Source organism: Aquila chrysaetos, chromosome 2 (genome assembly GCF_900496995.4).
Source record: "Aquila chrysaetos chrysaetos chromosome 2, bAquChr1.4, whole genome shotgun sequence".
In the NCBI taxonomy this organism is placed as follows: Eukaryota; Metazoa; Chordata; class Aves; order Accipitriformes; family Accipitridae; genus Aquila; species Aquila chrysaetos.
The window spans coordinates 13,657,426-13,682,623 of NC_044005.1; the positions used below are offsets into that span (position 1 = coordinate 13,657,426).

The 25,198-nt window shown below is 45.3% G+C and overlaps 1 long non-coding RNA gene across 1 annotated transcript; it reads right to left on the reverse strand.

Annotated features, from left to right (window-relative positions):
* Positions 1-503: 503 nt before the first annotated feature.
* On the reverse strand, positions 504-25,198 carry LOC121232678. Its single transcript, XR_005931577.1, has 3 exons — positions 25,178-25,198; positions 15,519-15,604; positions 504-739 (listed from the first exon to the last, which is right to left on the reverse strand). It is a non-coding gene; the product is annotated as an uncharacterized LOC121232678 (long non-coding RNA).

Here is a 25,198-nt window from a genome sequence, read left to right on the forward strand (position 1 = left end):
AGCCAGCAACTAAAGTAGTCGTGTGGCAGCCCCATGCCTACATCTATATTTTAAATCAGACAAAGGAGGGATTTGTACCAAGGTAGGTAGCCAAGTTGCAATGAGATTGGACTTGGTTGGGTAGATCCCTCTGTGTCTCATTTTTTGTAGAAAAGTTTAAACTCATCCCAATGAGTCCCAGGAAAATTTTTTGGAAAACTCAAATTTTCTGGAAAGTCAATCCAGTTACAGCTGTCTTAGCCAGGTTATTTTCTCACCTTATGAAAACCCTGCAAGTAAACTCTTTGGGAGAGTGTATGAATGGTGGGGTACACGATATCTCAGCAAATCAAGCTAGTAGAGGATGAGCTTTTCACACAGTGAAACAGATAAATCAATGGCAGTGATGTAGGGCAGTAGGAAAGTCTGTGGAAAAAAAAACCTTAGCATTTTGTAAGTCAGAGGAAAAAAACCCTGTATTGTGTTGCTTAGTTACTTTTCTTTCTTACTGACGCAAAAGGGAAAACAATGCAGAAGATCACCTCGAAGAAGATTCCCTGGGCTTCACTGGCCCTTCCTGGTGAGTAGCCAGAAATGAGGAAAAATGAACAAAGGCTCCTTCCAAGGGACAGCAGTGGGAAGGGGTGCAGTGCATGACAGCCACCATTGACCCATCTTTCTTGGTTTTTGTGAGTCAAAGCAAAGTGTAATTTTGATGTAGCCCTTCTTCATCTCTCGATTACTTGACAGAACAATAACACTGAAAAGATAAACGAAGTGATAAAATAAACAAATCCTCTAAAGCTTTTATAATCTAACTGATTCTTTTCTCCCAAGCACAGCCTGCCCAGTGGCAAGATGGGGAGTCATAGTTTGTCAAAAACAACAGTCTACTGAGCCTGGAAACAGAAATGCTTTGAGCGAGCGGAAACAGGCATTTCAATCACTTTGCAAAAACCAGGCCCTTAGTCTCTCTGCGTATTTGATATGCTAAAAATAACTGTGTGACATGGTCTGTGATCAGGAGCCGTGCTGATCACGGCTGGTCAAAGCCAGCAAGGAATGGCTTGGGCGATTACTGCCAAGAGGATGGGCTGATGTAGACCACGTCTGGCTTATTCCAAAATGCAAACAACCCTGAGGGTCTGATCTGCAAAAGTGCTGAAGTAAATGGGAGTTGTGGTTGCTCAACACTTCCACGGATCAGGCTGCTCTGTCCTCATTAGCCATGCTGCTGCTAACTCCTATCAACCCTGCGATTTCTTTTCATGCAGATAAGTTATCGTGCAGGAGCAACCCAACACCTGGGCTCTGCTGATATCCTGCCACCTCCCAGCTGAGCTTCAGCCCTGGTCCTGGCTCAGAAACTGCCCCAGCTGCTCTGAGAAAAGAGAAGGGTCTTAAAAGGCAGCTTCTGCACTGGAGCAGGGGCAGAAGGCCCTCCACCTTGGCAAATCCCACCGTCCCTCACAGAATGAAAGCCCCTGAAATACTTTCACAGCACTGGTATTCATTTTTGGGAGCCTAACATCTGCTGATGCCTAATTTTACTAATCCTGCCTGTGACTAGCTCAGGCAGGCTGGCTGATGCATTCGCAGAAAGATGGAGCTAACATGTACAAGATCAGGAAAAAAGCCAAACCCTCAACAGACCAATGAAGTCAAACAAGACAGTTTCTGGGATTTGGACATGTCATGTCTGCCATCTAGTTACTAGTCAGGGCTTGTTCCATGTGGAAAATGAAGAGTAAATAATCCAGTACCACATAAAAGGGGAATAAATTTACCGGGACTTTTGACAAATGAGAGAAAGACTTTCAATGGTATTTTAATTGAGGTGCTTGGAAAATAATATGATTAATAATTAAAATAAAAATATGTGAATTCCTGAACTTATTTTATTTGGCTGTAAAAATAATTGTATATGCTAAACTAATAGGCAGGAATAGAAGCGATGAAGTGTTACTGCAATAATGGAGTCGAAAGCTCTGGGTCCCACTCTCAAATACAATGAGGTTGTTAGCATGAGGTCCTCTTGGCATGAGACGTGATCTGGTAAAAGTTTGACCAGTGAAGTGGAAGCCAGGACATCATAAGCTCTGAGCTGTTTTGTTCTTTGATTGATTGGGTAAGGCACAAATTGGCACAAAGAACCACTTTCAGTCTCAGTTTACCCATCTGTAAATGGAGACATATATCACAGTGATGTTATCAGACTTAATTATTGTAATGTATTTAAAGCTTCTCAGGTGTAAGGTATCATACAAAAATGCAAAGTTTATTGTTCCTAATCTAAAGTACTATATGAGATTTTCAGTAATCGTAATCTTGTATTTCATCTGCAACTTTAACTGTGAATAATGTTTTGCCTTTATACGTACACACATGTACTAGCTGAAAAGTAGCATTTTCTTTGCTTTCTAACAAAGCTTTCCATAGTGTGGCTCGGCATTCAAAAATAAGGCTGCAGTTCTGTTAACATTGATTTAGTTTAAATCTTCAATTTAGTTAATTGTTCTGAGCCATGTAAGATGCTGATTTGTAGGTAGTTATAAAATAGTTAAAATACTGCTTAAAGATATAATACTAGCAAACAGTTTATTCACGCTGTAAGAGACCCCTTAACTTTACAAGCCAGAATTGTTCATTATAATGAATGCAAAATTTTTGCACAGGAACTGTTCATCTTAATTGTAGCTTTTTGTACATAAAAGAGGATATCCAAAGCTATAGAAGCACCAGTGTTTGCTATGTATAAAGGGAAGAATGAGTTAAGGGTCTTCTGCTGAACATGCTACTGGTTTTGAAATACCGTGGCTGTCTCAATAGAACAAGATACTGAATTTGTGTAAAAAGATATAAAAGGGCTGTATGACGATACTTTTAGTCTCTCTGAGCTCAGAAGGTAGAAGCACTCATTGAATAGGGTAGGACGTGGCTCTGTTGGCCTCAGAGTCCGGCTCAAAGATTAGTTTTCAGTCCCTGGTGTTAGAACGATGATCCCTGATTTACTGTCAGACGATGTCCTGGAGGGGACCTTGCACGCTCACCTGTAGCTTCGCTGTGCGTCCTGCTGCTGCTCGCAACAGGATGCCATTACGAGAGGCCGCGCGATCCCCTTTGGACAGCCGGTGACTCGCGGCAGCGCCCTGCGACTGGTGGCAAGAGTTTGGTGGGCAATAAGGGGGATATGGCAGGGCAGCGCACGTGCTGAGCATTTCCTCATGTCGTAGTGGGGAATGCGACATGCCTAAGAAGGAATGGAGCTGATACTGGATGGAGGAATTTGCATTTTCACCAAAGGTGAAATAATGTGTATGAGTAACCTGCGGTAACACACTGGAGGGAAACTTGTCTGAATACCCTGCGCTGAATACAGGCAATTAGGAGCCGATGCCAGAAGCAGCCGATGCCCCTTCGCTAAGGGCAGCTGTGTTTGTCAGGGAGATAGGGAAAGTGTCAAAAAGCGACCATATCTCCGGGATATTCACCGCAACCCCGGTGTCAGCTCTCTGGCTAGGCAAACTGGCTCAGGGCAGCCCTGTACCTTGGCCTGGGACTGACCGAGGTGAGTTGGCATCACAGTAAAATTCAAGGACCTGATCTTCCCTGTGGCTTCCTTTGGTGTGGCCCCATCTGCTCGGTGTGTCTCTGATCCCACCCCCCCCAGCTTTCTTCGCCCCGAGCAAAGCTGCCGCAGGGTACGTGACAAGAGGGCTGCTGCGGTCCCTGCCGGGCCGGGCTCTCCGCAAGCGCAGCTGGTCGGGGCTGCCCTCGTCTCAGATGGACGGGGCCGGGGACAGGTGACACCTTCTTCCCTTTCACTGCTCGGAGAGGTCCTTTTTAGGCCTAATTCTCCCCTCACTAATTTTAGTCTTATGTAATTCAATTACTTTAGTGAAGTTGCCTCCTGATTTATGTCAGTGCGAGTGAACGGAGTATCAGCCCTTGAGCCTTTTACCAAAGTATGATGTTACACTATTTCTGGACATCATCATGTGCTGGTTGTGCAACAGATAAGAATAATGCTTGGTAAGTCATTAGTACTTCAGTTCAATTTGTGCTAAAATAATCAGCTACATCCCATTTAGTTTCTAAAGCCTCCTCATTATTGCTGCAAACATCAGACCCATGACCTGCTTTCCACTCTGTGAGAGAGGGATAAGTGAATTTAATGCGATCTCTGCGTTACAAAAAGTCTGCTGCTGCTCCCTTGAAATCAGGTGGTGCCTTATCATTGACTTCAGTGAAGGTAGGATCAGGTCCAAATTTCAAACACTTAATTTTCCAGCAGAAGAGAGTCAGGCTTAAGCTGCTGCGCTTCTTTGGCAAATAATGAATGGGTCCTCATTATCTCTGTTGGGACGTGACTTTACAGACGATTACATGCTGAAAGTATGCCACCGATAGACTGGCTCTGTCCTGAACTGTGAAACTTGCTCAGAGAATCAGAGACTGCTAACTTTCAAGACACTTCATTCATTCTCATATCATGAATGGTTTTGTCAATGAATGGGACTACTGACCTTGATGATCTGGTATCAGCATTTCCTGCTAGGTACAAGCACACAGTGGTGCTGTGACTACTGAGCATTATTCCTGCATTCTTTTCAGATGAAAAGTCATCCACAGTAGCATTTACCAGAATTTCTTTCATGTAAGATATTATTGTGACCCTGTTCATTTACAAAGATTTTGATGTCTCTTGTGAAAACAATATACAGATTAAGAATCAAAGGAGTTGCTCCACAAGCTTTATGTAGAACATCTTGGTCTGACTTTTTGCATATATATTTGCTAAACTGTTATAAAGCAAGAAATTACAAAATGCACTTGATTAACTTTATTCTTATTGCATATTAGAGATGAAATACAAATAGCACAGGAATAGAAATGATTTGACCATGATGGACCTTTTTGCTCCTGCCACATATTCCCTGAACTCTACTTTTTAGAGGTATTATGGGGCTAAAACCAGTTGTCCATGCCTGCTTCTCAAGAATATCTTTGATGGGTGCTGCATAGAAAGCTTGTTGAGAGTAAGTTAAGGGACTTTAATGATTTATGGATTTAGTCTTATGAAACATTTCTGAGCCAGATAAATACTGTTATTGCTGTTCTGCAGATGGGTAAACTGAGGAACTGAAAGCTTAAGTAGCACGCACAAGATCACCCAGCAAGTCTAGAGAAAATAGGCTGGAACCAGAATGTTTCATTTCTATTTTCATGTTCTGTAAGTGTTAGGTCATCTTTCTCCCATGATTAGCTGCTATTCTGGCATGAACTCAGGACCATTATGATAGAGCTATTTTTCATACAATAGGATGAGACTGCCATGGCTTTAATTACAAGCATGTGTTCACTCTTTTATGGCATTGTGATTGTTATGTAAGGTGATGTGTAAAATTAATGAATTTTAAATTAGGAGTTTACATGACAAACCCTTTGGGGTAGGGAAAATTTTGTTCTTCTCTGTCCATACAGCACTTATTAACTTGGAGTCCTAGTTAATGACTGGACCTTGGAACTGGTGCACTAAGGCAAGACTAAAAGTAGCTATCAGATTACTTTTATTCAAGATAGAAGTTGTTTTAAATAAATGATGAGGAAATCCCACCTTCAGGAATTTGCAGAAAAGATTCAAGTGCTTACTGCTGGCTGAACACACTTTTCATAGAATTTACAATTGATGGGACACATTCTCTTAAACTTGAGTTTAGGAGTAGGGGCATCCTAAGCGCGTGTCCCACAACATTTGCTCCTAAATTTTGTAACTTTAACCCAACTCTTTTGGAGGACAATGTGATGATTTCAGAAATGAATAAATGATGGTACATTTATAGCTTCTTTTCAAAGAAAAGAAAGGTAGCCAATCCTTATGACTAATAACTATTATTTAAAGTACAATCTGAGGCGCTCCTTGTAAAATTTCAGCCAGGGTCTTGGCATGACTTAGTGCCCAAGAAAAGGATATCTATATTGGGAATCAGCTGCTCTTACACAATCTTCATGATGATTTGGAACCACTTAAAAACAAGGAGTTGATGATATAATACATTCTTTGGATTTGGAGATGTTCCCCTTATTCCTGCTTTGAATTAAGAGAATATATTGGTGGTTTAGTTAAATGTCTCTTAGTCAAAATTATATGTCTGCCTTTATCATGCAACTGAAGCCAGATCCATCTCTTACTGTAAAAAAAATACAGGTGTGAAGAACTTTCAGCTGCTTTAAGCGTGAGGTCATTTCTATATTGCAGTGGATTTCAAACTGTGGTCTGTAGACCACCAAAGACCTGGGGAGAGTCTGCTGGAGGTCTGTAGAAGAGCTGGCTGGTCAGATAGGATAGACTTTTTTTTTTTTTTTTTTTTTTTCCAACAGCTCAATGGTGTTACAAGTAGCTAAAAATGCATTAAATATTTCCCAGCTAGCACTTTTAAATGTTAACAGCTGTACTTGCCTCAGGGCTGTTATTCAGCCACCAAAACCAGGAGGTGGCCTGTGTGATCAGAAAGCAGGGGTGAGTCTCAATGACAAAATTTATGAAGATGCTGTCTGTAGTCTGAAACTCTTTGGGAATCTCTAGCCTATGTCATGCTTTAAAACCCATTGGTAAATGCAATCATCTGACTTCACTAAGCAACTGAGGTGTATTTATATCATTGTCAGGATGCAGATAGGGCTCTAATGAATTGTAATGATTTTTTCTGATGTGGTATTGTCAGTATACAAGTTATTCAGAGGACTTGCAGCTGGTAACATGCCCTACAATAGCTAATGATCAACATACTGAGGAGGACAAGTAAAACTATCTATTTCTTTAACCTTAAATAACCAAATAATAAAATAAAGATGTGATCTATATTTTACCACTTAATAGAACACCCCATCTATTTTTTTTTAATCTGAAAAGCTTATAAAGGATGCAAGATAACAAATGCTAGTTATAGTAGTATAATACATACTCTGCCTTTGATTAATAATTGTAAACATGTGATGAGTCAAAAGGCTAGGCTACATTTTGCTCCTCTGAAACTTCATTCAGTGTGTACCTTAGGTGGCAGAGAAATAACCCAAAGTAAAACTTAGCCACCCATATGAGTGACATTTCTAGAGCTGGTGTTCAGAAAAGACTTTGCTGTTGAAGGCGCTATTTTCCCACTAAATCCGGAAGGCAGAAAACAGTTTCACTCGTGTTTTCTTTCTGAGGCAGAGAGCTGGCCACAGCAGGGATAAGCATGGGTTATCAAAATATTTTTTGCTATGGAATATGCTTATAAATCACAGATTTCACAATGCTACTTATACAGAGTTTATGATGGCAATTGTCTGTCCGTTACAACTGGGACTACTAAAAGGATTTGTCACTGAAATTCTTGAGGCGAGAATAATCTTTGGCCATTTTTAGACTGATGCAATACAAAATTACAAAGGAAAATAAAATGCAGTTAAACCCTGGGCAAAGAAATAAACACAACTCAGGGAGTCCACTCTAGGTGACTTGTCTAAAAGAAGAAATTGGTTTCAACAGCCATAGTAGATCAATCATGAATTGCTGAAACAATTAGTTAAAGCCATTATTTGGGAATCAATAGAAAAGGAACTGTATCCCTTTGCTCAATCCAGCAATTTAAATTTCTCAGGGTGCCATGAATAAACTGTGAAATGTATCTTTAAAATAAAGTTTTTAATTAGAACTGGCAGTCCTGAACCTGCTGTTGGCAGGAGCCAACCTACCAAAAGAGCCCGATGCAATAGACTGTAAAGTGTGTCTGCTCACTGCTTTAGCATTTAACAATTAAAAAAAAAAAAAAAAAAAAAAACAATCAACCTTTAAAACTGAAAGTTGTGTTTCAACATCAACATCAGAAGATTTTTTTGCTCTGTGGTTTAAGCAGTTTGGAATTTTCAACTGTCATTTTTTACAATAGGTGCCAAATACGGCTGGTTTCCTGAAGGATGAAACTTGTTTTACAGGAACAAAAAAAAAAAAAGAAAAAGAAAAAAAGGGAAGGAAAAAAGCACCTGCTGTAGTAGATTCAGCAATCTAAGTACCATCCTACAATCCACTGCTGGACTGCTGGTGTGGGTAATCCTTCATCGGTTGTGACCTGATTCAAGCACTCAACCAAGCACATGCTGAATTACACTTTGCTTAAATTGCATTGTCTTTATTGGGACTTAAGCATGTGCTTAAAGTTGAATATCTGCATTTTAAATAGGGTTTATGCATGACACCTACTTGGCAGAAGTTACCCATTTATTTTCAAATATGCCTCACTGCCCGTTCCTGAGAATGAGAAGTGGTGCTAGCACTTTTAAAAAATCCCATCCTAGGCTGAGTACAATAAGTGAGTTTGTTGTTTTTGTGAACATTCATGGGGGGAAAAATGAAAGCTTATGTTAAAGGCTAAAGGTTAGGTGAATAAAAGAGCAAAGTGTCCCATGGCACCTGCCTCTGCTCATTCTTCCAAGATGCAAGAGTCTGTCTCCGCTTCCCTTCCGCCTGTGGTTTAGGGACCTCGGTTGCTTCTGCATTCCCCTTCTTCTTTCATGTTTCTCTAACTGCACTGTTGTTTAGCAGAATCCATTTTTTCTGTAGTTCAAACCCAGTAACCCTTGTCGCTGACCTCACCAGCCATGTGCTCATTGTGAGCATGACTCACGGTAGTGATGAGAAATCCTTATTCTCTCTAATTTGGCCTTTCCAAGGAGGGGGGGCGTGTGTGTGTGTGTGTGTGTGTGTGTGTGTGTGTGTGTGGAGAGGGGATGGGGGAGATTCTGATATTTCCAAACTTGCTTGCTGGAAGTATTGTGTCAGCTACAATAATTTGGTGTAGCACATAAATCCTTAGGCTGACTTGCGATTCCCAGCACACTCCTTGTAGTCTGAGGAATTGCATTTCTGTCTGTCACACACTCTGGTGGAAATGCAAGAATGTGAGAAACAATAGGAGCAGGCTAATACTGAGTCAAAACAGATAAAGCCAAATTGCTTGTTGAACTGAGAGACGGGAGCAAGCAGATGAGAAGCAAGTTGGTCAGCAACCCATTGGTGCTGCTGATGGCTGTGTGGACGGTACACTCGCTTAGTGTGTGAGCAAAGGGGACAGAGAGGCAAACCAGCAAGAACGCAATTAATCTTTTCATTATGAACGAGGAAAGATAAGGGCATCAAAAGAATACAGTATGCTACAGCCTGCCGATGGACTTCAGAGGGAGGAGAGCACTCTACAGATAGGTCTGGAGGGAAAAAAATAGCCGGGGTAAAATAAGCCCATGGATAGGCTGGCTATGAAGTGAGTGGTGCATGGACCGTGCAGGAGGGAGGGAGCCGGGACGGCCGGGGCTGCTCGCAGGCTGCCGGCCGCAGGCAACGCTCTGAATCGGTTCAAGATGGCTACCCAGGGGGAGCACGTGGTGGGCCTCTTTCTCCTCTGGAGACTTTTATTTGTTCTCCCTTTCTTGGTGATTTTCTCTAATCTGAAGAACAAGATGTCCTTAATGAAAACAGATGTTTTGCTCCCTTGCATATGGAAAAAAAAAATAATTCCCCCAAAATAGAATAAACCCAAAGAATGCCGAGACCAGGGATGGGTTTCCACAAAGTCAGGAGAACAAACCTCTTCATTAACGCCCTGACCCGGCCGCTCGTTTCCCACCAACACGCCGTGGAAGCTGTTGATGCAAAGGTCCACGGTAAGACCTGGGTCTAAGAGCGGGTGAGCTGTGTGCCTCTGTAAAGCATAAACACCACACTGAGCTGGCTCGCAGCTTTCCTCATCCACGGTCTCCCACTGCGAGATCCTGGTCAATGGCAGTTTTTGTCATTGGCTTCAGCGTAACTAGGAATTGGTCCCAGTATTTAATTTAAAGCACAGCACACAAAAACCCCAAATCATAACAACCCTGCTACATTTATAGAGCTGCATAAGCCACTGATTAACAAATGGATGAGATACTGAACTTTGCTTTACCATCTGTCTTTAATTACATAAAATAACTTGAAGCAATTAACAAGAAAGAAACACTGTGACACAAATAAATAAATCCTATTGATAGAAACAGATGAGGGAATACTTAGGATATTTGAATATATGGATGAAAGTCACTAAAACTGCATAATGTGCACCCAAAGACATTACGTGTATTATCTAACAGATTTACACTGACATTGCCAACTATTATTGAAAAATAATAGTTACCTGTGGAGATGCAGAGAAACAAAACGAAAGCTCTGCGTGTGTGACTAGAAAAGAAAATGTGTGGTCCATCCAACAGCCGTGATGTCTAAGTTTTGTCTTTAGCAGATAAGAGAAAGTAATATCCACAGAAAAATACACAAAGCATGAGGTTTCATAACTGCGGACCTAAAACCAGTCACGTAAGTCTGCATGCTTATAAGTGTTTAGGCACCAGTGGGGATTAGGCTCTTTAACACTTTGCAGGATTTAGGTTCTAAGTCTATTTTTTCGGCAAATACACTTTGCCTTCTCTGTTTAGGCACTTAGGAAAAATGAGTGCTGTACAACAGCTACTGAGTGACTGCTGAGTGGATTAAGAACTGACTGATAGATGTCAAAAAGTAGCTGTCAGCTCCGAATGAAAGCTCTGGAATCAGTTTGCAGAAATGGCTGTTACACCTGGCAGGCTACAGAATTGTCCTTAATGATCAAGAGACGAGTACATCCATGGTAAAACAATGCTTAGTAAATTAGGGAGGAAATGAAAGTTGATAGAATGATAAATAAATTATGAAGATGGAGCAGCCCAAATTCGGTGAGCGGGACCTCTACAGAGGAGATGAATTTTAAGTCATGCACTGATAGTGGCTGTACTGATGCACTAGAAATTGTATCCCAACAGTGGTGCTTGAAAAGGCTTTGGTATCATTGTGGGGAAGCGACCGGACACAGGACTTGGTCTGATGGTGTGAAAGAGCATTAACGGTCGTCTTTGAACGAGTTAGCAGGGACATACGAGTTGACTGTAAGGCTGACTATATGGTGGTGGTGTGTTTCAGAGCTGCGGGTGCTAGAAATCTAAAAAAGGGTGGGAGAAAAGGCATGACAACTGCTTGTAGATTGGAGAATAATTGGAGAATAAATCAAAATGAGATGAGTGGAATACAGTGTATAATTGCCTTCACAACAGGAAAAAAAGTGTCTTGCATCAAATGAATGTATTACAAGAAGCAGTGGGTGGAAAGGTAAGCCAAGCAAATTTAAGAAGCAATGAGGCTTGGATTTGTAGCAGTAAGTGTGATGAACTGCTGAAACAAACTGCCCAAGAAAGTGATAGTGTACGTATCAAAACTGGATCCCTTTCTGGAAAATACGTGTCAGCCAAACAGAAATTACTGGGCTCAGTATATGGGGAAAGGGGCAATGTTATAGTCTGTGACACGGGAGAGGCTGTGACAGGCTGAGTTAATGGTCCTTTCTGGCCTCAAAAGTCCTGAATGAAGGAAAATATCTTAAACATTTTAGGCCAAATTCTTCTTATTTCATATAGCTAAGTCATCCACTAATCCCAAGGAAACACTGAGGCAAATAGTATCAGGAGCAGCAAGCAGTGTGGTCTTGGAAAGGATAACACATATTAAACGTACCTTTCATCTTAATATGCAACATTATGCATTCTGTATATTACAGATTTGGGGATGAAGGCTGTAGGCTGTGGTCAACATGCTCCAAGCTGGCACTAGGCAAGCAAGGTAGTATGCACAGCAAGTAAACTGGGAGATAAACAGACTGGGTGGCAATGTAGGAGAGTGGATATAGGGAGCACTGGATATATAATTTGCTACTGTTTCAGGTGTTCATATTGCGAGAAAGAACTTTAATTGTTTTGGCAGGGAACACTGCTGTGTAGACTGAAATGGGAGAAAGAATGTAAACAAAGGGCAATGATCGATTGCTGTGTTATCGTAGCTTGTAGAAATGTCTTGTGGGTCACGGCAGGGACTTTTGACAGACATCGTTCTATTTCATATCTGTATGGTAATCACAAAGTAGAGGTAAACAGCACAATAGTGAAATGTGCTGATGATACTAAACCAGGAAGGAATGCAAACAGGAGACAGCAGATAAATGATATCAAAGGACCGGCAGATATTAGAAAGCTGGTACAAAATCCCCCAAACAACTCACAAAAAAAAAGAAGAAGAAAGAAAACAGAAAAAGAAAACAAGATATATCGGACTGTACGTGTCCTGGCCATCAGTATTGCTGATAGTTTTTCAAGGTATAGTGGACAGCAGATCAGAATGGAGTGAAATATGAACTTGCATAGTGATAAAAGCTGCACACATACAGACATGTGTCACGAAGCAGGGAGGTAACAGCTCACATGTAAAGCTCTGTGCTATTACTTTCAACTCCGTGTTCAATATTTCCAGCCACTGACTGACTGGAAGGAGTTGGAAGAAATCCCACAACGATTCAAAGGCTGGAAAAATCACTTTGGGGGAAAGACTGAGGCTCAAACCCAGCATCTTATTAAGCATAAACTTAACTTAAAGTGCATGAGCTGTACTGCTGATTTACAAATCCCTTTACAGCCCTGCTAGGTGGCTTTGACAAAGGAAATACATATCGGCTTAAACGGTGCACATGTTTAAGGACTTTGTTAGGCTGGAGCAGAAGGGGCTTCGTTAGACCTGCAAGGAAACATGACAAAAGTCTACAAGCCCTTGGCCACTGAAAGGTGCATATTGGCTGCATCGAAATCAGCAGGCAGTCATATATTTCCATAAGGCTGGGCTGCCACAATCTTACGCACAGAACAAAGGTCTGCAAAGGCTTAAACCAGCCAGCATTATATAACTGAAAGGGAGGAAAACAGCAAAATCAGGCCTTTTGGGTGTATTTTTTTTTAAGGTGAAAATTGGAAGGCTGTCAGATTGTCTTTCAAAGGGATTTCGTATTGCTGGGCATTTTAGGATAGGTTTGAATAAAGCACTGGAGAATGCCTATAAAGCACAGCTTTATGTCTTTATATTGGAAGGCTGGGAGTTCTTCCCAATCCCAAGAATTCCTGATCATATGGAGTTGCCACAAAAGCTCCACAATTCAAGGTGGGAGGAACGGTTCCCTTCTGAGCTCTGAAATCATCTCTGCGACTGTTCATAAAAGAGCTCCTGTGCGGCTGAATTCCTGATGCTGATTTTCAAACCAAGGAAAATTAATCTTTAAAGAATAGGGCTGTGAAATGCTGAACTGGGATCACAGATATGGTGGGAATATCTCTTCTGTGTAACCATTTATTGTGCTTATAACTGAGAATTATCTGAAGTAGAGAGCAGTTTGTTCTCTAAGAATGGCATTTTGGAGGAGTTAGTACTCGATTCTTTTTGAAAGTCAAGACAAGGTGAATACCTAGCTCCTTAGACTCTTTTAATCATTGCCACAGACTGAGGTGTTTTGGGTTTTTTTTAAATTTTGCTCAGAAACAGAAGAAAACAACTCTCTTCTGGAAAAAATTAACACTCTGTTTCACTTAAATAATGATTCGAGACTTATAATGCAGTAAGTATCACATGATTTTATAATTAGTATTAGAAAATCACATGTAAAAGAACATGTAATATTTAATTTTATATTTCAGAAATTTAATAATGAAAATAAAAGCATCGACTTTGGCAGGGATTTAGTCTTGGAAAGTTAGCAGGCACTCTTCTGGGCTTGACTAGTCAATACCCATAAGAATTTAATAAAACCCCTGCACAGATTATGAAAAAAACAACAGGGAAATACCAAGGGAATGATGATCAGGGTAGACCTTCCCTTTACAAATCTTGACTGAACAAATACCTGAAAGTCATTTTTGTCATCACAGGATGGAAGTCAGGATAGGGGGTTAAATTATTCACATGAGTGAGTACCTACAGATCCTTCTCCTTCTTCTTCTTTCTCATTGCCCTTTATAGTCCTGTTTTACATTGCACTGCTTCATTCATTCCCTAGTGCTTTTCCTCTCCTGACAGGATGTCTCTATAAGCTAGTTCAAGTGCCTAAGCTGCAACCTATTGCTCTCCTCATTCAGTTACTTAGTTCTAACATTCAGCACTCAGTCCCCTTTGGATGCTGAGTTACTACAGCAGTTGTTATAATTTTTATGTGTAGTACAGTACAAAAGCTACCAAAAGAGGGCAACATATGAGCCAACAATGAGAAATGTATCCCGACAAGTTTACAGTTGTGTATTTGTGACACCCTCCCCCCCGCTTCTTTTTGATAGAGCAAGAAATTTTAGCAGAGCTGGTCAGGAGACACAATTTCCATTCTATGGGAAATTCCAACACTTGGGAAAAAAGTGAAGGCGCTGAAGTTTTCAGGGATTGAAAATTCAGAGAAAATACATTTGGCATGATGGAAGTGTTCCATAAGTGTCAAATCATTCTCACACCAGAAAGCCCAAAATTTATGATGACATTAAAATATTCAATTTAGTAGGAAAAATGTTAAATATATCAAGGCTATAAAGTTCAAAACAGAATTAAATGAAACAAGGAGCCACTTAAATGTTTTCACTTTATGGAAAACAATACTTTAATATTATTGAATGTAAATATTATTTTAATTTGTCTCCATTAAAAATGTTGTCAAAATAAGGATGCTCTCAAAAAAGCAAGCTGATTAAGACCAAGTTGTATTTCCTGAAAGAATATGTTTCCTCTGAACATTGTTTAATTACATTTTTTTCTCAGTGAAATGCCTGAGAGAATTTCAAAATACTCTTAATAATCCTGCAAAAGACTAAGGTAAATCGGCCATATCCCAGGACTGTTCTGAGGCTGTGTTTGTGAAGCTAGACAAAGTGCTATCCCAAACACCAGGCATGTGAGCTCAAGAGCTAGTATACCCTGGACAACACCGAATGTGCACTCATTGGCAAACAGTTTATTATAAACAAAGGGTTTTTTTTTTCCCAAAGTATTCAATAGTACTCCAAGGAATTAGACAGTCTTGAACACATGCCAGCATGGCAATGGATACAGTAAGCAAATATAATCTACCTCACTTAGGGTAAATATTTGGCTATGAATGTATTGAGAGCTCTTTAATTCTTTGGACCCTTCTATGATGAGAACCAGAGGAAAGGCAGTGGAGATGTAAAGACTGGAGGGTGATTTTTTTCTTCTCTTATCAGCTGCTGAGATAGGCTAGCTGCCAGTCAAATTAAAAACCTCACTGGAGGAAATGAATGAAGGCCTGTAGGTGTAGAAATCTGCTGTTTATACAGCTGCACCAAGTTCTGCTAATGATCAACCAAAATCGGCCAAGTCTTCATGGAGATATGCAAAATTCTGTGGCAGTGTCCGGGAGGTTGACTATGGAATTTAGGGCATCCTCAGGGTTTGGTTTTTTTTTTTTTTTCCTTTATTTGTCTCATCTCTTTTTTCAAGACTAAATTCTGCTTTCTGCTTGCTACTATTATGGCTTAAAATGCTGGAAAGTATCCAGGAAGGAGAGGGAGGCAGCTCCATGATCTATCTGGAGGGCAATAAAACATTTGGAAAGTTTGGAAGTACTCACCCATCTCGAAGACAGGATGTTCTGCTTGCAGGAGCAATACCTTATCTTCTCTCATTTATCCACGTCCTGCTTTTGCATCTGTATTTCTGTGGGTTCCAGAAGAAGGAAAGATTTATTCTTCCTAGCCAGAAACAAGTAGAGGTTTCCGTCTGGAGGGTTTCTCCATTCTCTGATCTATCACATGAGCAATGACTTCATATCATTCACCTGATGAAGGGCTGCAGAACCCCAGGGTATCAATTAAGATGTTCAGTACAGGAATGACAGCTGAGCACATTGTCTGTGTGGCTGGATTGAGTGTATCGACTGTAATCACAATGTTTTCAGACAGCTCCTGTATTCTGGATATGCAGAAAGCTATTTATACTCATCTGTTTGGCCTTCATTTCTTGTACTGCTCATCTATTTTTTATGAACACCTTGACACTCCCTCCCAGGCAACGATGCTACTTTTGGGAGACAAACAAGGAACAGTTATGGAATATAATTCATATATTTTAATGGCACTGGGAGGTGTGGTTCATTATCTGGTTGTGTTTGTGTAAATTGCATCCTTAAATAGCCTTGCCTCATGGGTATGAGCCTACACATGTCTGACTGCCATCTTATATTGCCACTTTACCCAGCAGCCCAGTGACTGGTGTTTATTCAGGAAAGAATCGGCCCATGCACACAGACACACTGATTCTCCAAGTGGTTCTGTGTATGCCTTTGCTTCTTGACTTCTGCCAAATTCAAGCCTAAATTCTGGGAAACAACAGTAACACTAACAGGAGTCACGTCAGAGTTGAAGGAGATTGCATTAGCTCTGCGAACACAAACCGGACTTCCTCTTCTTCTTTAGAAATGATTGTTAAACATGCCTTGGCTTCTCTGAGCTAGCATAGTTTTACCCTGTAAGTCAGGTTATGAAGAAGGATCTGTTACCCCCTTTGCAGATGTGGTACATGAGCCTAGTTACATCACATTTCGAGGCAGATGGATCTCCGAAGGGAACTGCAGTACCCAGTCATGTGCTTTCTGCCCCTTGCTATTGATTCTTGTGGTTAGTCTGTTTCTGATTTTATTTCTCTGTGTAGTTTAAGGGCAAGTCTGTGGTTTGCCCCATGTGCCCAAGCGAGGGAGCAAGGGTGCAGAAGACTGCCTGAAAATAAGTAAATCAGAAACAGATAGACTAATTACAAGGAAAAATGCCAAGGGATGGAGAACACACAGCATCCTCATGATCAGATATGCCTTGCCTGTTGGAGGAGAGATGGATGTTTCACCATGTGATGTTAACTCTGTACTACGTTGGAGAAGACAGCCAGAGCGTCCTCTTCCTCGCCTGGCGGAGCAAAACCCTCTCATGTGGTTTGCCCACACGGCACGTCCCAGCACGGGGAGGAACAGTGTCCCTGAGGTAGGGGTGGGGAGGAGCAAGGCTGGGAAACGAGAGGCTGCTCTCGCCTCTCCAGTGCCTGCCCCGACAGCCAGCAGGGCTAAGCTGACACGAGGAAGGATGTAATCTACTCCTGGTTGTTTTATGCGCAAAGCACATTACTTCCTTCCGTGGAATAAGAGGATAGTCATGGATGTCGCCATGACTCACAGTCTCTTGGGGCAGCGCAGCTCTGTGCCATGCCTATAATCAAATGACCCAGGGGGTGAATTAGGAAGGCTTTTGATGTCATTCTCTGAGCGCTGCACCACAGGAGACAAAGACTTCTTAATGTAACGTCGGGCTATCTCTTAAACATAACCATGAAACTAACTTTGACTTGCCAGCAGCTGGTACAGGCAGTGGCCTCCCTACACCACTCTGGCACTTAGCATAAGAAATGTCATTATGTGGGTGGATTAGGCAGAACCTGTCAAAGTTGTGTGCGTGTTCTTTGGGCTGTGTTTCCTTCCCTGGGCTAATAATGCCAAGGAGATGGGGAGTGGGTTGACACATTTTCTGGCATGTGTCATGTAACCCAGTGAAGTGGAGGACATGTCACCCACAAGTCTTTTCTGCTTTAGTAAGTCACAGGCAGTAGTGACATGCTGCAGCGGCTAGCAGTCTTAATCCTATATGTATTCACACCACTAGCACCTTCATCATGGTTTCAGCTTCCCCAGGGCTCTCTGACTGAGCCAGAGGTGTGTTTGGAGGAAAGGGTAAGCAAATGTATCCAGACAGATATTGTTTAAGCACAGGGAAGCAGCAGTAGGCAGAGGCGTTTGCATAACGTGTTACCTACAGACCCTGAAGAGCTTTACAGGTTGACTGACATGATGTCCATAAGAACCACTGAATTTGGCACAGATGCACGGGGGAAATATTCAGTGGCTGTTTTGAAGTGTGCAGAAATGCTCCATACCAGTTCAGCAGAGGACACAAAGAATACCCATACCTGATAAGAGATTTTTAGGACAGAAGATTCTAAAGCAAGACAACTGGAGACTGATGAAATTTAGGACGCAGTCACTGTCACTGGCTCCCTAAACTGGTGTGAGGGGAATTGATATGCATATTGGGGTGAGAGAATTTCCCAAGGTCCAGTACAGTCTCAAGACAAATCATCCTCAGGGGAACAGGGAAGGGCAGTGTATTCAGTCTCACAGAGAAGCTGGGTTTTGCACAGGTCCCTGCTTAAAATCTGTGCTGAGGAGACGCAGTTTAGTCCCTGGGCTGAGGCAACATGCCAGGTGGGTTCCTCACAAATCACCATCAGAGAAACAGAAGATGGTACGCGCACGTCTGCCCAATATGACTGAAATGCCATCTCCTGTCACTGCCAGTATGCCACAGGCCATGCTCAGTTGTTGGGAAAAGATTTATCAGCTGGGTGTCAGGTGCATACCACAAAACACACAGGTCATAGGTCTGATGTGAGTTATAGCAGGGACAGCACCCAATTCACTGGCACGAGTTACTGAACTATGTTTTCCTTGTAGCTCATAATTAAAAAAAAAAAAAAAAAAATAGGGCCAGCAGCTTCTGCAAGTAACTGCAGGTGAACAACAACTGCTACTCTGTTGTAGCACCTGTAGCATTTCAGGTCAAGTACTGCCAACCCCAGGTGCCATGTTCTGGTTCTGTGTAAAACTGAAGAGCAGTAGTTGCATAAGCACATATATTAAGTGGTAAAAATACAGCTTTGTGGGCACAGAGGCAGACTATGTGGACAGGCGAACTGCACAATAGCCCCACAGGGATGGGGGTGCTTCCTCCCTTCACTTGCTGGTGCTGAGCCACAGCATGGGATTGTAGTAAGGGGGTAACAGAAACTGCCCAGTAGCTCTATACCTCCTGCAAACACACATCATCTCTCCTGATGTGGGTGCTGCCCCTGTGTCAGGCACAGCTGGTTAGCCAGTCAGCCAAGCTGGTGCCTAGTATGTGGGGCTGAAGAGCTGGATGGGAGCTTGAAGGACTGCACTGGGATACTCTGAGGTGCCAATTCTGCCATAGGGGAGGAAGAGACAGAGGATAATGCTGAGATGGGAGATGACTCTGCCACTTAATTTGTGCTTGCCTGCACCGCTTGACATTTGTGTGAAGTTGAGACAACCTGCATCAATATGATGCCTGACACAGAATTTGTATTGTCCCGTGATCAGCGTGACCCTGCTCAGATTGCCAGATAACGTCACATCTCCAGTTGTGTAACACCACCGTGCTCTCTAGATCCTGGGCCTGCAATCATTATTGAGCTGACTGTTTGTGCACTGGGGAGGGAATTCAAATATTGTTAATCAGTGGAAATGTTAGCTACGTGTCCTTTGTTGGGAGTAAAGCAACCCGATTCCTCATACATTCACATATTTAAAGTAGGAACTCATTGGAGAGAAAAAATATGTGCCAGCAGGGATAAAGGAAGAGCTTTCATCTGTGTATGAGTACATGACGTGCAGGGTACACAACAGTGTTTAGGTAGATACCAGTGTTTTGTAATTCAAGGATCACGTAACTTCAAAAAAAAAAAAAAAAAAAAAAAAAAATCCACTGCTGCCATGCTGTTTTTCATTTACATCCAAATAAAAACTAAGCTAAACTCTGCATGTTCATTTATTGCTTTTATTTCCCCCCACCTTGTTTGTTTGCCTGCTTTCTTGTATGGTAATGTGTATGTTGTTTGGTTGCTTGTTTGTTTTTATTTGAAATAATTTTGCATGTAATTTTCCAGACTCTTGCAGGGCAGAGAGACTAGTAAATGTGTATGTTTATGTACCCTTGTCCATGTACAAAGACTGGTGGATAGCTAATAAAATGCACATGTCTGCAATCCTTTCATGCTTAAGATACCCAAGCAAAGTTGTGAGTATTCAAATAAAATAGAACTGATGCAAAAATGTACATATTTAGCTTAGATAATAGCAGGTCCCAGATATGTGTCTCTTTCTGCAGTTGGAAATCTGTCAGTTGAACAAAGAGCAGGATATAGTGTGAATCAGGCTGTCCTAAAAGCTTTATGTGATAGACACACTTTATGGAGTTAGTTCCATTTCTCTCACATTTCAAAAGCAGGCTCAGACCCTAATTATCATGAGGACAAATTCCACAAAATCATTTTCTGTAGTCAAAGACTGCAATGTGTTTTAAAAGTCAGAATATATGTTAAAAGAACACAGTTTGTCCCAAGGCTTATGGTTCAGCTGTACAAAGCTTCTTCTTGTTCCTTCCATCTGAAAAATTATTCCTGAAAAGTCATTCTGCATATGGGTTTTTTGCTATTTTTCAGGAAGAAAAAATATAAATGAGCTGTAAAGCTCGTGTTGTTCTGAGCTCCTTCTCTCCTCTTTCACCGATGAGTTCATCAAACAAAATTCCACAAGAAACAAATGTTATTATGAGATTAGCAGAATGAATGCCAGAGTTCAGATACTAAACATTTTTTTTTAAAAACAGTGGGCTTAATGACGTGAAGGAAGTTGTAGTTTAAACATCAAGGTCAATTATTTCGTTAAATATTATTTAAAAGTTACTTGCCTTGAAACAAAACCAGAGCTATCCATTTCCCAAAAATGCAAACAGATTATTCTGCCCCTGTTTGTCAGCTTCACTAGATAACTTCTATTTGATCTTCAAATGAAAACAGTTTCTGTTTCAGATTTATACAACAGGCTGCCTGTAAAAAGAAAAAGATCTTAAGGTTGGACTGCTGTTTACTTTCCCTTCTAATCCTGTGAGAAGATTTGCATAAGAAAAGCAAGTAGATTTGAGTCTAGGTTTTTCTGTCTACATCGAAAGCATGAGGATCAGCCAGTCCTCTCCATTTATTCAGAAAGAAAACGATTGCTTTTGTAAGGTGAGCAGGAAATCTTTCAGTAAATTCAGCAAGATTCCTCTAAAAAGAACAGGGGCTACTTATCAAGACTAAATGGAGCTTAGTTAAATAGTTATAATAGCCAAACACTGACAGTCTAAAACTAAAAGCTCCAGTTCCAGGTATGTTCCCTCATACTGCATCCTTAGCTTTAAAAGAACATCCAGAATTGGTATTTCCCGGATCTTGCAAAGCAGCCCCTTGTATTTGCAAGGTAGCCTTCTCACAGTTTCTGACAGTATTGCTCTCATCTGGGACCTCAGTGAGCAGAGCAGTGCTGGGTGGTGATGTGAGCTCTGGGTGTCGTGACCGAGCTAGTGCCCCCAGCTCCAAGTGTGACCTAACTGGAGCAAACCAGTTAACTCTGCTGTAGACTGGGAATATGGACTCGTACCTACAAGAGCGCTATGAAGCACAATAGTTTAATGTGTGCAATGTACTTGGAGATACTTTCGGTGTATAGAAAGACAAATTATTATTTTATAGGAAGAGGATTAGAAGGGATGTTTTGGATCATGGGGTCAAGTCCCTTACTCTAGGTGGTAACCACATCTCAGAAGCTGGTTCACAAACCAGTCAAATTCCACCTTCCAGCTGCTTTGATTCCTTCCCGCTTCCAGAAGGCCTTTCTGGGTCCTCACCACTCTGGTGGGGCAAAGGTGCTTTTCTGTTTCCAGCCTGAATCCCTTCCTGGCCAGTTTGTACCAATTCTTACTCTTATTCTTATTTTATTTGGGAGGAGGGGAGGGAAACTGTCTCATAATTTTAAGATTCATTTGAATTTTTCTCTGAGCCCCAGACACCTGGTGGAAGGTTGCCAGCAATGCTGTAGGCTGGTTCGATGTACCAATAAAAATAAAATAAAATTAAAAAAAAAACCCACACAAGTAAGAAAAGCGCCATTCTTAGAAAGCCTCCAGCGTTCCAGCTAGAGCACAAACAGCTTCTTATTTGGGACTCTCCTCGGGTAAATCAACAGCCCCGGGGCGAAGGGGCCGCAGCTCTTGCGGTCTCGCACAAACCCAGACCCCCCCGGGGGGGAACACCCAGGGGAGGAAGGAAGGAAAGGGGAGGGGAGGGCGAACCGTCCTCAAACCACGGTTGAGACCTCGCCCGAGGGGGCCCGACGCTCCGTAGGTGCGAGCCAGCGCGGAGAAACCCCCCCGGGACGCCGGTCCCTGCCCGCCCCGCCTGGCTCGCCTCCGCGCTCCCCGCCCGCCCCGCCAGGGCTCTGCCCCCTCCCTGCCCGCCCCGGGGGGGCTCTGCCCGCGCCCCCCCCGCCCCGCCGGGGCTCAGCCCCGTGCCCCCGGGGCTCCCGCCGCCGGGAGGCAGCGCGGGGCGGCGGGGCTGCAGCAGGGCTCGGCGGGGACGCAGATCTCCGTTTTGCCCCGCGGCTCGGGTTTCCCCCTGCCCAGGGAACAGGCGCCTTGGCCGGAGCTGCGCTCCCCAGGGCTGGGGATGATTTTTCGTTTGTTTGGTTTTGACCTTCTTCCTCCGCCGTCTCCCGCAGGCCGTCCGGTCCCCGCACCGCCGGCCCCGAGGGCGAGCCCCGGGCACGAAGAGGAGCAGCCTGCGGGGTTGAAACGGTGGCGAGCGGGAGGGATTGGGGGGCACTTCGCCCTCCCCGGGGCGGGGGACAGAGGCAGTCGGTCCGTGTCCCTCGGCGGCCTGTGGCCCCGCTTCCCACGGGTGCCGGCGGTGCGTGTCCCCGTGGGAACGCGGTGCGGCAGCGGCTCTCTGCCCCCGCGCCGGGCAGGGGCTGCAGCGGAGGGGCGCGGGCTGGAGCCCGGGGCCGGGTGGGCCATCGAGAAATGCCACCTCCAGCCCCGGACAGAAGACCTTCCAGTCCGTGGCTACACGCGGCTCGACGGGGGAGCAAACAGCTCTCCGGCATCCCCCCAGACAACTACCCCTCCCTCAGCCCCCAAGCCCAGTAAGGCTGAAGCAACAACCACCAAACGCCCTCGAAAAGCCCGGGACGAAGCTCGGCACCCCCAAAGAAAACTGAAAACCAAAAAGCGAGCGACCCGACAGCACCACCAACGAGCACCCCGAAAACGGCGGGGCGAGCCGTGCCCAGCCGCACCGGCAGCCCGGGCGCAGCGCTCCCAGCCCGCGGCCGGCCGCAGGGGGCCCGGCTCCCGGGGAACCACCCTCGCCCTCCACCACCGTCTGCTGGTTCCTAATTCCTACGAGTTCAACCCGATTCCCCAAGTGCTAACGGGGGCGGGATGGGGTTTACCCCCCGAGCCCAATTACAGGGAAACCACAAGAGAACAGATGCGGGTTAAGGCAGGAGAGCGCGCTCGCTGCAGTGAGCGCTGCCGCAAAACTTGCGGGGGGCCGGGGCGTCCCGCACCACGGCGGGCAGCAACGGGAGAGCCTCCTCCGAGGAGCGGAGAGAGAGGAGACGAGGAAGCGGGGCTTTTCCCGGGGAGGGGGGCGGCGGTGGCCGGGACGCCGCGCCGCAGCGCTGCCCGCCGCCCGCTGTGCGCGGGCGAGCCCCCCCCCCGGTGCGCACGTTCCGCCCCCGCGCAGCTCCGCCGGGACCTGCGCGGCTTTTACAGGGGCGATCGCGCCTGGCCGGCTCGCATCGAGCAAGAGCCTTTCCGGGAACAGGCTACTAAGAGCTCAGCAGCGGGGGGGGTGGGTGAAATAAAAGGCTAAAGAAACAGCGCGATTTTGGGACCAGGACCAAATCCTAACGTGTTACATAAAAGCCACGGGCGGTTCTTATCAGCAAGCCCGGCCTGAAGAGGAACAATCCCCAGGAGCGGCTCCAAAACAACCCTGTTAAAGGAACAATTGTGAAATGCCAACTTCCCACCAGAGTATGAACAGCAGGAGCCGGGCATGTCCTGTCTGTAACCGGGCTTCTGACAACCAACAGAGAGAGGGGAGGGCACGGGGGGGATCCTCTCTTGACAAGATTTATCAAGAAACATTTAACTGGGCTTTAATCATATTAGCAAGAGCCCAATTAGGGCTGAGAGCGAAGCGAGGCGGCCGGCGGGCTGGGGAGAGGAGGAGGAGCAAGCGGTGGAGTCACTCGAGGATAAAGTCCTTTCATCAGGCTGCGCTCTCGGCAAGCAGAGGAGTGCGAATAATCAGTGCCCTTCACTGGGGGGACGGGGGAGGGAGCTGGCGGGGAATGTGTGTAAAGGATCATTAAGGCCAGGCAGAAGGGGTTTTTGTTGTTGTTGTTGTTGTTTTTAATTATTACGGCTATTAAGGTGTTGTCTCTGGGCTCTCTCGGGCGCCGTTCTCAAGGGACGGAGCGGGGAAGAAGCGAAGGGGCCCGGAGGCACCTGCTGCACCGCGACGACCTGCTCTGCGTGCGCGGATAGGGCTCTCCCTCCCGCGGCAAAGCGGGGGTCCGTCGCTCCCGCCTGCCCGAGGGAGAATTTCCTTAAAAGCCCTTTCCCGGGTCGCCTCTGCTCGATGCCGAGCGCTTCCCCGGCGGCATCCCGCCGCCCAGCGCGGCTCCGGGGGGGGGGGTCGCGGCGCCCTCTCCCTACCGCCCCCGCTCCGCAGGACGCGGGGTGGGCGTGCAGCGCAGCCCCCGGCGGGCGCCAGCCCGGTAGCCGGGGCTCGCCGAAAGCCCCGGGAGAAGCGCGGCGCTGGGGCCGGCCGGGACTGGGGCGGAGGGCAGAAGGTGTCTTCGCGCGGTTCACACTTCCCATGCTTTCGCGTCCTTAGGGACTCGCCCGCTCCAGCTGTCGGGGATGGGGAGGGCGGACGGCAAAGAAATTAAGAAAAACTAAAGGCGACAGGTGGGAGCAAAGGAAGACGCTGGCGATGAGCCCCCCCGGCCCCCCGCCCCGGGTTACGCCACCTCGGGGACACGCCGGTGGGAGCGCGGCAGCGGCGCTGGGCGCCGCGGGGAGCGGGGCCGGCCGTGACCCTGCCCGCGGCTTTCGAGACATCGCCGGCAGCTGCCAGCAGCCGCCCCGGGTTCCTGCCGCTCCCCGCGGCCAGGAGCGGGGAGCGATAAGGCTGCTGGGCAACGACACACCTTTCGCCCAAGAGCTGCCGGATCTTTGCGCCGCGGGGCGGAGGATGCTGCCGTTTTATTTTTCGAACAGGGCAGGGCCCGGGGGGTGTTGGCCATTCGCACCCACGAGCGGTCCCCGCTGTCGGGAGCGATCCCCTCCCTCGGCTCGGCCCGGCGCGGCGGGGCTCTCGCCCCCCCTCCCGCCTCCTCGGGGCGGCGGGCCCGCCCGCGCCCACCCCTCCCCGCGCCCCAGGCCGCCGCAGCCGTCCTCTCGGGGACGGGCGGCCGGGGGGGTGGGGGGGGCAGCGCCCCCCGCCCCGTGCCCTTTTTGTGACCGTGCCCCCGCCGCACCTTCCCTGTCCCACGCTTACCTTTCCGGCCCGGCCGCCGAG